Source organism: Egretta garzetta, unplaced genomic scaffold, assembly GCF_000687185.1.
Source record: "Egretta garzetta isolate BGI_Z169 unplaced genomic scaffold, ASM68718v1 scaffold450, whole genome shotgun sequence".
NCBI classification, from domain to species: domain Eukaryota; kingdom Metazoa; phylum Chordata; class Aves; order Pelecaniformes; family Ardeidae; genus Egretta; species Egretta garzetta.
This window is the reverse complement of record NW_009258303.1, coordinates 388782-403882: the sequence shown is the minus strand read 5'-3', so window position 1 is coordinate 403882 and position 15101 is coordinate 388782.

Genomic DNA, 15101 nt, shown 5'->3' with positions numbered 1-15101 from the left:
GTCAACCGCTTCCCTGGGGAAATTATTCCAATGGTTGACTGTTCTCATTGTGAAAAATTTCCCTCTCATGTCCAATCAGAATCCCCCCAAGAGCAACTTGTGTCCATTCCCCCTTGTCCTCTCCACGTGACTCCTTGTAAAAAGGGAGTCTCCATCTTCCTTGTAGCTACCCCTTAGGTACTGGTACATGGTGATGAGATCCTCTCTAAGCCTCCTTTTCTCAAGGCTGAACAGACCCAGTTCTCTCATATGGTATGGAATAGCTCTTTGGTCAGTTTGGGTTAGCTGTCCTAGCTGTGCTCCCTCCCAGCTTGTTATGCACCTGGCCGAGCAGGAGAAGCTCAAAAAGTCCTTGAGTAGTCTGAACACTACTTGGCAACAACTAAAAACATCAGTGTGTTATCAACATTCTTCTGGTACTAAATCCAAAACACAGCACTATGCTAGCTACTAGGAAGAAAATTAACTTTATCTCAGCCGAAACCAGGACACCCCCCCAAGAGCAACTTGTGTCCATTCCCCCTTGTCCCCTTGTAAAAACGGACTCTGACTAGCTTTAATATCTCCGCACAACAGCCTCCTCACACACCCCAAACATGAGACAAAATTAGGAGAAGAGCATGGCTAAACCGGCTACATTAATAGCCAACAGAGCAGACCAAAGGGGATGTACAGATTACAGCATGAAAAGGGGCAACCGCCCAACTAGTATCCGCTGCCTATACCATGGGACATGAGGCAGAAGTGACAATGGAAACACCACATTCATCCTTTTCCAGGGTTTGCTGTGGAAACGAGAAAGCAACTCATACCTGCTGCAATGGGTTTTATTTTATTTCTCTGCTTTATTGGGATCCCACCTTTCCAAATAGGTCCCAAATGCCCAGTAGCATATAGAGTATCCTCCAGATCACTTCTTTATACTTTACTTTTCCCAATTTCAGTGTCAGTGAAGAGGATGAGTAGGACAGAAAGAGCAAGTTCTAAGACTTATCTGTTGTCCTGGTTTCAGCTGGGGTAGAGTTAATTCTCTTCCTAGTAGCTGGCATAGCGCTGTGTTTTGGATTTAGGATGAGAATAATACTGATAACACACCGATGGTTTAGTTGATGCTGAGCAGTGCTTACACCAGTCAAGGACTTTTCAGCTTTCCATGCTCTGTGAGGTGCATAAGAAGCTGGGAGGGGGCACAGCCAGGACAGCTGACCCCAACTGGCCAAAGGGCTATTCCAGACCATACGACGTCTGGCTCAGCACATAAAGCTGGGGGAAGAAGGAGGAAGGGGGGGGGACGTTCAGAGTGATGGCATTTGTCTTCCCAAGTCACATGTGATGGAGTGCTGCCTTCCTGGAGATGCCTGCCCACGGGAAGGAGTGAATGAATTCCTTGGTTTGCTCTGCTTGTGTGCATGCATGGCTTTCGCTTTACTTATTAAACTGTCTTTATCTCAACCCATGAGTTTTCTCACTTTTACTTTTCTGATTCTCTCCCCCATCCCACCAGCGGGGAGCGAGCGAGCGGCTGGGTGGGGCTTAGGTGCCAGCCGGGGTTAAACCACGAGATCTATACTTCCAAGTGAAAACTTTCTTCTTGCATTGTGATCAACAGGTATTTTACATCCTCTCAGCACAAACTGATGCGTGATATAAACCCAACTGCTCCTAATTTAAAGTAAATCTATAACCACCATTTATAATTTATTTTTATGTCACAACTAAAGAGAAGTGCCTTCACTGAATACCTTGGAGGAGCCAGCATCATGCTTTTAAAAACGGACTGCTTCTACTGCAAGGTCTTGGCTCATAGCAACTGTGGCCTGGGAGTTTCAAGAGGTAGTTCTTGGTGAACACTTGTACACACTCGCATCAAATACACTTCACAATGGAAAGCTAAAATAAGAAGGGATGATTTTAGGGATTAATCAAATACCGTATTTTTTGATTTAAGATGATGGTAACTGAAAATTTTGAAGATAAACATTATCCATACAACACTGAAAATGCAGTAAACATTATTTAATAACTGCTTAGTCCAACTTGGCAGTAGGAAGTGACATTTCAGGCTCTTGAACAAATCAATCACTGCCCTCCCCAAATACGGGAATATGTTATTATTCTGAACAGCATTTGTCCCTAGGTTTGACAGACAGTATCTAGGGACATTTTGAAATCTCAATTAATTTTACCTCTGCATTCTTTAAGCAAATAATCACTTACTGATGCTAATTAACTAAAGAAAAATTAAATATTATAATTAATTAGAGAGTTACACTAGATGTAAGTCAAGAAACAGCATATTACTTAAGACACAGGAAGAAGAGAAACCATACAAGAATTTAATTTTGTCTTTTTGATATGGCTTAAAAAGACAGGTGATGAACAAATCACCTCTGATTTTCAACATGTGAACATTTCTTTTAAAATAGATAAATTATTGTCAAACGACAAACCTTCACCAGTTCACTGTTTACTCCACGATAACTATCAATTAATAAAGGCATGCTTCTGAATGCATAATGCAGTACATTTTTTACTTTCAACACCTGGTGTCACCAGAATAACGCCGTATATTTCTAAAATGCTCTGCAGTTGCGTCTGTGTGCTTTGATTTTTGGGCAGTAATACTTCAAAAGAAGTGGAACCACAGAAAATTATGGGAAGTGATGCACAGAGACAATTTTTGTGGTTAAATGATACATTATCAGTTAACTGACCATGACAGGTCATTTTAAAAATGAAACTCAAGGTGCCTAAAAGCCTTCATCCCTTAGTCAAGGTCAGAAAAGACCTGAAGCAAAGCCAAAATTCTGCTGTATCTCCATATTTTGAGCAAGCTAAATTTTACACCTGTTTTGCAAAAAGGCTTTAACTGGTGACTTCTGCTACACCAGAATTTAGCTAATCGCAATCAAATTTTGTACTGGCTAATCGCTACTTTTCTGTCTAGTCTAGGGCTGTACTAATCGGTTATCATGACGGTTCCGCTGAGAATAGACAGAGCGAGTGATTTTGATTGATTATTGTTTTGGAGCTCCTTGGATCTCCAAGATACTAAATAAAAAATTAAATATCAAAGAAGATTAATTAAATCTCAGTCTCTCCTTCCTTCCAGTCTATCAGCAAGACAGAGCTGATAAAAAAATTGACAAATTAATGGAAAATGCGAAGAGTCAGAATTGGTGACCCTGTATTTAATTAAAATAATGACAAAGCACATGTATTTGCTTTCAACTTTAGATAATGGGCACAAGAGAATGAAAGCTTTCTCAGTTTTTGATGCATATGTCAAACCCAAATGGAATTATGGCAGGCAGTTAGATCAACTGGTATAAGATTTAAGTTGTGCTATGAAAAGCTATATTAAAAAAAAAAACCCAAACAAATAAATTAGTGAAAGAATCCATAACTTTTGAAAGAAGAGTCCTAAGCTTGTTATACAAGGAAGATTGAAAATACTGTATTGTAACAAACAAATGAAATACTTCAGAGACTTCAGAACCTTTTGATTCTATTTTGGAAGAAAACTCTGTACTGAAAAACAGGGGAAGATGTGGTCAAGATATTTGTAATTAATTTTGTAAAAATGTATTCAGACTGACACTTCCCATCCACTAAATACACGAGTTTTCTAGAGCAGACTTTCCAAAAGTTGTATTGTCTTTCAATATTTTTTTTCTGTAAGATATAAGGACTTCTAGAAGCATGGGGTTTTCAGGTTTTAGTCCAACCAGTGTGGATTTTAAAGCTAGAACAAAAAGGCTAACACTGATACAGGGATTATTTTCAGGTGAACACATATCTAGGATCCGTAGATAACATTTGGAGGAAATCCCTATGCTCCAGCAAGGCACTTACTAGCTCTCAACTGACTCGTGGGGCCAGCTTTTTGACGGTAGAAGATCAAATCACCTAAAAGGAAGACAGGCAAGCAACACAACCTTGAATAGTGCTATCAGGTAACATAACCCCATATAAACCCCATATAAAAGAAAAAAAAGTGTCATGGAAAGCAGAAAAAAAGATGAAACCTGAGAAGAGGGATGCAGAGTCATTAATAAAAAGGAGCTTTTCTCCCAATTGCTTGATTTAAACAGATGTTAACATAAACAAGTACTTTTAAAAAGTGACTACCTAAGTCTGGTGGGCTAACGGAGTTAGGCAGGTTTTTACATGCATGATTTATTTAGTATAACACCACCACTTGTCCTCTCCAGCTTCTTCAGCATTTCAGAACAACAAAAAAAAAATCCAACAACAAAAAAATAGAACAGAAAAACACCAGAAGTTTTCTGTAAAACAAAGTGCCAATTATTTCAGGCCTCCCTAGCCCCTCATCCCTTTTTAAAAGGGAAAAATAAAAATAAAAAAAAAACCCAACACATCCAGGTCTGAAAGGACTTCTTTCTCTCATTTTCTCCCCAAAGATACAAGCTTTCGGTGGTCACTGAATCAGAATGTGCTTGAGCTTGACGTGAACAGGAACAGAAGTACAACTGATGAAATAAGACACAGGTCAAAAAGGTTTGTCTAGAGCTGCTCAGCAGAGCAGCCCGACATCTTCTACCCGACCTGCGCTCAGCAGGAGAGGCTGAGCAGCCCCAAAGTGCCTGGGTGAGGCTGATCAAAGACTGCCAAGACAGACCTAGGGGACACCACTTGGATGGAGACACCCGCTATTCCCAACGTCAGCTCCTACGGAAGAAGAGATGCAGACCTTCTGGTAATAAAAACTAATATTTAGAATACACACAGGGGTAGTTTCCTACCTCTACAGCTGGTAAGATGTGTGGGTGCTGAAAAGCAATCATCTGTCTTGATCTATACTAGTTATTTACCTTGATCTTAGTAGAACTTTTGACACTGTTGCTCATGATACACCCACAAGCAAACTAGAAAAACATGATTTAACTAGAACTGTTGGTAATTAGGTAAAAAACCTGTTTAGAATGACTATTTAATATTTATCAGAGGTTCATCTCAAACTGGACAAATGTACAAAATTTCTTCTATTCATTCCAGTAGCAGGGAAATATCGGTAATGAAAATTGCAAAGATGTGAAAGATACTACAGGTTATGCCACAACGTAAAGGCTGTGGGCAAGGCTAACAAGACAGTTGCAAGCCCCTCAGCAGCCATTCAAGCAAGGCCAGTGCAGAGGTCTAAGATTAGCCAGGAATAATCAACTGCATAACCAAAATCTGGAGCAAGATTAGCGTAACAGCAGTTCCGCAGAAAGAGATTTGGCAGTTGTAACAATCATGAACTCAACATGAGTCAACAATGTGGTACTCTTGGAAAAAGATATCCTAATGTTTAGGTACAAACGAGTGCATCACTAGTAAGACATGTGAACATAATCTCCTGGTCTGATCTGGTCACAGATTGAGTAGTATGTCCAGCTTTGAGCAGCCGTACTCCTAGAGGAATGTGATCAGGTGGACATAAAGAAGAGAGAGCAATCATAGGTCAAGAAAGCACAACCTATAGAGGAAAAAAAAAAAGACCGTATCGTATCTTATTTTAGAGAAAATATGGTTGTGACTTTGAGTATATGAAAGCATACTGCAATAGAAAAAGAGGCAGTAAGATTCTTTCCACATCTACTTGGACAGAAGACCCAATGAGCTTAAATTCCAAAGATGGACACTAGTAAAGACTAACCATCTACTGGTAAGCACAGTGCCTAGGAATAGCCTAGACCATCCAGGAAGGCTGGGAATCCTTTGCTGCTGACTAACCTCAACAGCAAGTCAGTCAAATCTCTATCATAAATAAAACTACTACTGCCAAACTTGCCTTTTGCCAAGGAACTGGGTGAGACAATCTCTTATCTCTGCTTTCAGAAGTAAAAATAAAAGGCATTTTGATTCATATGCTATGCATGGAAAGCAATGCTAGCCTCATGCCAACTGTGGGAGACTGATTCTGTGGTCATCATTAGATCCCTGCTACCTCAAGAACAGATTTCTAGATCCCACTCCCTGCCTGTTTATAGATGGTACCTTATGCAATTACTTGATTTCGGAGGTTATTTCCCCAAATAGCAATAACCCTGAATACAGAGAATGAAAAGTTGGATTGCCACCCATGCCCACCCCACATAACGTCTCCCAAATACACTCAGAGATACCATCCCGAGGCACCACGCTGATCGCTCCCTGACCCCTTGAATCTTGCGTTGCTTTCTGCACTGCGATCCAACTTCAAAAGGCCAAGCTGCAGCAAGACCAAATGCCCTAAGAGACGTGGGCTAGAGCCCTCGGGGCAGATGGCACAAATCCAGTTTTTCTACTTTCTAGGAGATGGCACAGCCAAAGACTGTTGTTAGTGGTGAAGCTGGGTTTGGCTGGCAAACACGAGGTGTGTCTGGCTCAAAGGCAGAGCGGTGCCAGGCCAGCTGTATGACTTTGGCCGATAAAAGCACTGCAAGAAGGCAAAGTGTGAGAAGGACCCCGGACCGCACCGCCGCAGCCTCAACAACAGCGGCACAGCTCGTGGTTACACCCTGGGGCTTCTGCTTCTCAGGTAGAAAGCTACGCAGGCTTGTGCCCTTCAGGGGCTGCAAGACAGCCATCCCATTTTACATACCATACCTGAAAGCAGCTAGAAATCCAAATCTAAAAAACAAGCCTTCTCTTCATTTTGTCTATTCTTCTTCTCCTCAAACGCCATCGTTAGATCGCAGATATGAGACGCAGATACAATCGCAAGGAGTTCTGAAATAATTGCTATTTATTAGAGATTTTAAAAATGTACTTGTATTTTGTTTATAGACATATGCTTTATTTTATTTGTCCTACTGATAGCAAGCTGGTGAGATAAATCACTTTGAAACAGAATAACTGAAAATCCATACCCTCACGCAGTCTTCCTCCAAGCTGTCAATGTGGCAAACTGTAGACAAGCCATACCACTATTTTTCTAGACATACGGGAAACAATCTTGCACACACATTTGCTCACAGGCTGTTTTTGGCATATGTGATCTCACTGGAGATTCACAGGTAAATTGCGACACATACTTAAGGGTGTAATCCAGAGCAATGCCCAGATTTATCAAAAAGAACAGCGTAAACTAACCCCCGTTTCTTAGAAAGACAGCGATCATATTGTGGTAGCTCAGACAACGTGCTACAAAAGTTACATCTGTAACGGTGCTGCCCACAACACAGAATTAATTGGAGCTGGGATCCGCAAAGAGCTGTCTAAGTAAACACTACATCTGTGCATGCTGTTAATACTGCAGAATTTTGACAGATCACAAAAGCACAAGATTACTGCGGAGTTTATTCCTGCTAAGAGATAAAAATCATTAACCTTAAGACTGTCTGCTCCGTTGCCACTGAAAGTATTTCCTAACACTTTTTGCTAAACACACTCCCAAAGCATCACTACTACCTAAAGTAAAAGCCCAGCTGATGATGTAGTTGGGCTGATGGGCTTAGTGGGCTAGCGTAAAGAACCGGAGGGGGGTGGGGGGAATGTCAAAGAAATAATCTGTCCCATATACGATCTCAAACATCAGCCCAATAGATTAATTTTTGATCCGTCTCGATATGAAACCAAAGTTACCTGATCTGGCAGGGTCGTGAAAGGCAAATTATCCTAAAGGTAATATCATCTGCTCCTTCCTTCTAGTATCACACCTACCAGGACAAGCGTCTGCTGTGCCACTCTGCAGACCCTGCTTAAAATCAGGTTACATCAACTATGGTCAACCACAAAGACCAAAATAAAAATCAAAAGATGAACCTAGAATTGAAAGGTCAGTCGAGGACTTTATAATTTTTTTAAGTCTGTCATAAGATTTAGAGTGCAAAGTTCTTATACCAAAAGAATAACTATAATTAACAAGATTCAAAACTGAAATGGATCACTGTGTCAATGAATAAACATTTGAGGCATTCATAATACGACTGTGGTAATAGCATACCTCTGCTAAATGCAGCTAAATTATAAAGCCTAGTTGAGTTTTCACATAAAACAACAATAAAACTGAAGTTACAGATAGGACATATAGACTACAATTTGACAAATTAAAGAGATTAAATCATTGTTTCGCTATATAGAAATTAGAAGAAAACCCTTCTCTGCATTAATAAGTTCATCATGTACAAAATTAAAGGCACTTGTTACCACCCATTAATGTAGTAAACTGTCATTAAGCATACTTAATTAAAAATGTAATAGCTACTAGCAGTAAAAGAACAGACTAGATGAGCAGATGGATCCAGATATATTTTGACCTAAATTTCTTGGTATTTCGACAAGATAAAGGTAAATATAAACAAGAATAGAAGGGAGAGGAAAAAACAGCCAGCCCGTATATCTCATTAAGAAGCCCCATACTAGAAAGCTGAAAAAACACCAACAACCTCTTTTCTCTCTTGACTGCACCTGTTTGTCTTCTCCAAGATGTTTTGTTTCTGTTAAGCAGGTTTCCTAAAGTGTCACATAACTACATAAATGATGACATTACCGAGAAATTTATTATGCCTGGAACCACAATCATGAAATAAGGCCCACTGCCTTAGGACAGTTTAATCCAAAGAAATAAATCATTAACCTAAAATATAATTTAAATGTCTTAAATGTTGATTTTGTTTCATGCTCATTCTCTCTTGAATTTGACTCCTGTTAGAAATAGCAGTTAAGAGAACAGGTTTCAATCTACAGAGTCCACAGAAGGCAGAAATTCCTCTGTCTGAGCCCTTCATAACACCTTTCCCACAGACGCTCTCCCCAACCAACCAAAGTTCCTACGCATATAACTTTGTGTTACTTTTCACGTTTGAAAGGAGCTTCAGAAAGCTTTAGTAAGATTTGGCCAGTGGCTGGATTCATATTCCGCAGGTTTTCATAGCCGGTATATTTGAACTACATCACAGCAAGCACCGCAGCCTTGGAGCAGGTTCCTGGTTTCATCTGTGAAACGTGTATGTGTATGATAAGTGTCCTGCTGGGATTTATTCCCTATGTAATTTTCCGCTAAGGCAAAATTAAGCCTAGGGCTCCACTCCATAAATTGTGTCAAAGCATTTCTCTCATTCGTATAGTTTCTCAGTTATTTATACATTTTCCTAACGTATAAAGCAGGCTTAGCTCTGTGCAATCCCATCGAAATTTGATTTAGTTATTCTCCTATGCCCACATACTTGCCAGAGAGTATCTCCACACCTCACAGGCAACACAAGACAAAGCAGTACCTAGTGTTGTGCAAAGTGATGTAGTTTTAAAGCGCTGTGTGAAAGTACACGTTGCCACACTCCATACACAGGCTATGCTCCATCCCCTTTCGGTGAAAATATTATGCACCACTGAGCTCAGATTCTCACTTACTCATTCTCCAGAACATCTAAGTTCTGTTGTCTTCATTTAAACTAGAGCCTCAAAGAAAATCAATAGCAATTGATACATGCTCTTGAACATACTTAAGTGCTGACATTCACTCCAAGATTACATTTTCCACCTAGTAATCTCTAGTAATCTCTTCCCCTCACTTTTCTGATCTCTGGAGGGTTGTCCCATTCTCTTTGGAGTTCTTCCTTTGCCCAGAGTAAGTTTGGCCTTAACTTGTTCTTCAAACCACAACCTCCTTTGAGCACCTGCGCAGACATGCAGCCAGAGGAATGAGGAAACCTAATGCCTATATCCTTCTTGTACTCCTATCTATAAATCCAAGACCATCACATTTCAGCTGACAACCATGGCAAGTAATTGCTTTTTTTTTTTTCCTCCTCATCTGATTACCTGTACCCAACTGCTATTGCTTAAAACTCCTTTCCTGGGTCACCTCCAATTTCTCCACCCATATGTTGCGGTAACAGTTCATCTCTAAACAAATCCTTATTGCGAGCATACATCTGATCTCAACAATAAAAAATCTGAATCCACTAATTGTCTCGTCAATTTGTTACTATGAATGCTTATGTTATGAATCCCTTTCTCCAGCCTCCTTACATTTCTCTTCCTTTTCCACAAGCTTTTCTCAAAACCCATGACGGATTCCCATTTTTCCCCAGACTGACACATGGACAAGAACCTGCTGCCTCACTGTAGAACAATGCCTCTTTAGCGTCCTCAACCTGCTACCTTTGGTTTCTAGAGAAATTCACATATTCTGAGATCCAAGCAACAACCAAACTGTTATTTACAGAAGTTACAGTGGACAGAATCCACAGGCATAATTAAAATTACATAGTGATTTTAGTGCTAAAATTCAGTGTCCATACAGCGTCGCCTGTTTCATATTGCAATTAAACAACAAACAGTTGGGTCCTGTGTAAAAGAATTCATGAAGAATGCTATTAATAACTTCTCATGAACCAAAGGGTAGTATTCACCTCACTTAACTTTAATTTCCTAAAGTTTGGAATCTAGGCTGGTCACTCAGGCTTTGCCAGCTGATGTAAAGAGATGCGAGCTGAATCTCTCACCACTGACTACACGTGAAACTCACATTTCAAACGCAAGCTGGTCATCTAAAGAAGCAGATGACAGAGGGGGGCAGTGCTGAGGTACAAACCCACAATTCTTATCAGTACTGTGTGTCAGTAGAAGCAATAAACCCTTAATTGTTTAAAGTCCTGTACACAAACTGGACTGCCAAGCAGATGGCAGAATGTATCAAATGACATATTTCACTAGATACATAGACAACTTTTAGTCCCTGCGATGCAGAGGGCAGCAGCAGAGGTACAGGTTGATACCAGGATATGGAAATACAAGAGAAAAACTGTAGAAGACTGAGTCCAGATCAGCAGCAACAACTATTTTCGAGGAGAAAAAAAAAAAAAAAAAAAAAAAAAAAAAAGTCTTTTACACTACCATTCCAAAACGTTATTTGAATTGTCCATGATACTGTTACCAGAAAGTAACATAATGCCAAAAAGTACTCCTGAGACTTGTGGAAAATATAAGTAAACGGTGAGAGTTTGAGAGCTGTGATGAGAAATGAACATCTATGTCTCCTTCCTCACGAACCAGAAAGCTAAACCCCTGACTGTTGTGGAAGAGCCAGGACTCAGCCAGGAGTGCAGCAAGATGACGCTGGCTGGGATGCGTGTTTCCTCTGACATCTCAATGATTTGCCTTACTCATCCCTACCTCATGAATACACCTTGCTGAACAAAAAAAAGCAGCAAAGAAGGCGAGCACCCTGCCCTGCATTAATGGGGGCACAACCAGCAGGTTGAGGGAAGCAATGATCTCCCTGTACGTGACACTCATCAGACCACACCTAACAACACTGCATCCAGTTTTGGCCCCCCCCCTACCAGGAAGACCTTGAGAAACTGCAGGGAGTTCCGATTAATCATGGGGCGGGTGTGCTTGCTCTGTGAAAAGAAGCTCAGGAGACTGTGTTCATTCAACTTGAGAGGACATGGCTTTGGGTGACCTAATAGCAGCCGTCCCATACCTACGAGGAGGTTATCCAGAAGATGCGGCTAGGCCCTTCACAGTGGTGCACGTGGGAGCTGGAGAAACAACAGGTATAAACCAAAACAAGAGAGGACCCGACTTCATTCGAGAAAAAGGGTTTTCATGATGCAAACATTGGAGCAAGCTGCCCAAAGGGGTCGCGTAGTCTCTGTCCCCATAGGTTTTCAAGACGTGTCGGATAAAGCCCTGAACAGCCCAGTCTGCCCACACAGGTGACCCTGCTGTGGATAAGGAGGTTGGACAAGAGACTGCCAGGGTCCCTTCCAACCTGAATTGTACTACAGTAAAAGTTGTGGAACTGTATCAGACTACACAAAATGAGCAGAAGGAAAAAAAAAAAAAGAGAACCAGACTTGTAATTACTCTGGTATTATTTGATAGCACATACATTTAAAATTGCAAATTGCAGTATTGTCCTCATACAGATCCTCTGGCACAGCTGAAGCCTGGCGCAGGTGGGATGATCTCCCTCAGAGTTACATGGGCAACACACAGCGCTGGAAAAAGGCAACGCTTCAGGGAAGGGATGAGAAAAAGCAATTCTTCGTGGCCGAGAACTTCTGTCAGAACATCAGCAATACGACGGTAACTCCGGCTGTTAGTGAAGGACACGAGCAATTACAGTCAAACCACTGCAGAGGGAGGTGGTTATGCGGGTAATTCCAAAGGAAAAGAGGTGTCTCGTAAGAGAGAGAAATCAGGGGTGACAGTGACACTCAAGATGTTTTCTCAAGACATTAAAAGCAAATAGCTGCCACACTCAAAGAAATCACAATGGCCAAAAAAACCCATAAAAGGCGTTCCTGAAAACCACTCTAATTGTAAAACAACAGAACATTCTATTATCCCGGTACAGTCTGTCCTTCCTGAGCATTAATCGGTTTTTAGAAGTGAGGAGGAGAGAACTGTATCTGACATCGTCCATAAGATGTAATTAAACTTTTGGAGTGAAAAAGAGCAGAAAGTTCTAAATAGCTACCAATTTTAAGAACAGTGATTTGCTACTGCTTGAATAGCTGTGTCTTTGAAGGAAAAAAAAGTATGAAGCACGCTCGTTAGAGAGACAGAATGAAAAGGGTATCACATCTGCAAACTCAGTGACATGACTACATCCATACATTTCCCCCGTCTCTTATTAAATTATCTATGTAATACTTACCCTCTCTGTCAGAATGCTGCGAACAAATGCTTTGAAAGATGGGAAAAATAAAGGCAGCATCAGTTCATACAGAAAATGCGCCCTGTCACGGCACATGTTCTCTGCTTAAGCAGTTCATGTCCCTTAAAATGTCATGCAAGTTTCACATTCAGCTCTGTTTAAATCGAGAGAGATAGGAAAACTATGGCGAGGTTCAAGTTCAAAAAGCATGTACTTTTAGAGCATGAGAAACATACAAAACTTGAATATGAGGAGAAAAAAAAAGTACATTGCTCCAAAAAAAAGAGATGACAAAAGCTCAGTGAAATGAAGTGGGTTTTTTTTTTTTTTTTCTGCTACGAACAGTAACTATTAATGCTGCTTACAATTATACAGAAAAATAATTTGGCTAATCCATCGAGCGTGAAAGCGCACCAGAGCTAGCAGCAGAAGGCAAATGCCACAACAGACCCCTGGAATTTCTTATTCTCTTATTTCACATCACGACACCCTCATGACCGCACCTTTGTGCCTGTACCTACACTCACAAATTCAAAGCGCAGACCAGGCAGTCACGTAACCTCGCTTCCCAAGAAGAACGAACGCAACCACGCAAACAACAGAAGCAGAACAGGCAAAAATCACGGGCAGATGAAAGTCATTCTCAAGAGGAAACTTCTTTTGCAATAGGTAGTTGCGCTACCATCGGGAGTCGTGAAAACGTATAGGCAGAGGAGCGCTGGTTGGAAGGGACCTTTGAAGGTCACCTAGCCCAGCCGCCCCCTCAGAGCAGGGCTGAAGCTGAGGCCGGGCGACACTTTTTCAGGCAAAGAGGCTGCGCTCAGAGCAGCGGTGGGTGGGAGAGACAGCAGGACGTCTGGTGCAAAACCAGGCCTGGTTTGTGCTCGGTACTGTCCAGAGGCATCTGACTGTCTGTGTCAAAAATCAGCTAAGGCAGGCATGAACTGGCACAACGATCCTTTCTAGAGGATAAAAAGCAGACACTGTGGTAAGTGAAGCATTCAAAACAGTATTTCTGCCCTGAACTGAGAAAACGATCAGCAAAAAACCCTGACCGCACATGTAAGGAAGTCACCAAACGGGAATTTATAAGGAGCAGAAGACGTGACAGACATCGACAACATGACCCATTCTCTTCTGTGACCGAGCAAAGCTTTGTTCAATATTCCAGTGGTCTCAAAACAAAACTCCCGAACGAGCTCAAAGAAACTTGCTTGCAAAGCTGATGCAGACCGCCACAGCAATTTGGAAAGCGAGGAGGGAACAGGCTGCAAGAACCCACGCAAAATGAAGTACACCACCCACAGCAGGCACCTCATACTTGTCAGCAATCGAGCGCAGATTCTATAACATCAGCAATGTACGGGAAGTCCATTTTATTTTTTTGTTTAACATGTCTCAAAGCCTGAATTGTCAAGGGTGTTACAAGACAGTAACAGAGACATCGGTTCTGTTCAGCTTTTGTTTACCGGTGGCAGCAGAACACTGTGATACACTTAGGTAAAAAGACCTGTTGGCTTTTGTACGACTTTGACAGCTACGATGGAGCAAGGGCGGGAGAGGAGCGCTAGCTGAGGAAACACACGCTCTGCAGACACTGTCGAGGTTTTTAAGGGTTTTCTCAGGGGGAGGGGAGAAGAAAGATGGAACTATGCCCATTTTGCACTCCAGACAGGCGAATTTTAAAGCCTCTCTTAATGGCCTGTGTCACACAATGATCGGTTTTAATTGTCAAGAAATTGCTTTTCCAGGTTGACTGTCTGCTTGAGCTGGAGAGTATATAAAGACGAGTCCACTCTTCAGAGAGTTCTACATGAAACAACTTGGTCACGGAGATTATTTATAGCTGCGCCTCTCTACATTAAGCTCTATATAAGTTGCTATCTTGGTATTTTCAAAGCACGGCAAAAATTACGGAAGTAGCAAATTAAAAAGCCCTGAAGCAACAAATGAGGAAATTAAATTGTCTGCAGTTAACACAGATACAGCTAAATGAACCTTACCTCAAAAACAAAAGGTTTACATAACTCTAAAATGGAAAAGGATGCAGAAAAAGGAGGAAATGAAAATAGAGTGAAACACTTAGGAGGATAAAAGATTTAAAAAAAAAAATAAATAAAAAAAATCCGGACCAAGCAACGCAGGCCAAAAGGTAACTACTCTGAAGTTCTGAAGTGTTATCTTGTGAGGATGTAGGTAGCAACTGTCACAGCTTCTCTCCATTTATGGTTCCTGAACTATTTTCTTCCCGTCCTCCCTCTAGTTCAGGTATCTGCTCTCCCAATCCGCGTCGCTAATCCTGACGCGGTAACGGCGCGTTACTGCAATGAGCATTTGGGTCACTGGGGACACTCTGCCTGGAGGATGCTCTGAGCGCCCGCACTCCGGGAGAAGGCGAGGCGCTGCCCACCTGGGCCCACCCAGCACCGCTTCGAGGTCGGGCCCGCGGACACCCCTCCCCGCAGGAGGCCGCGCTTCCGAAGCGGAAGGCTTGGGGCAG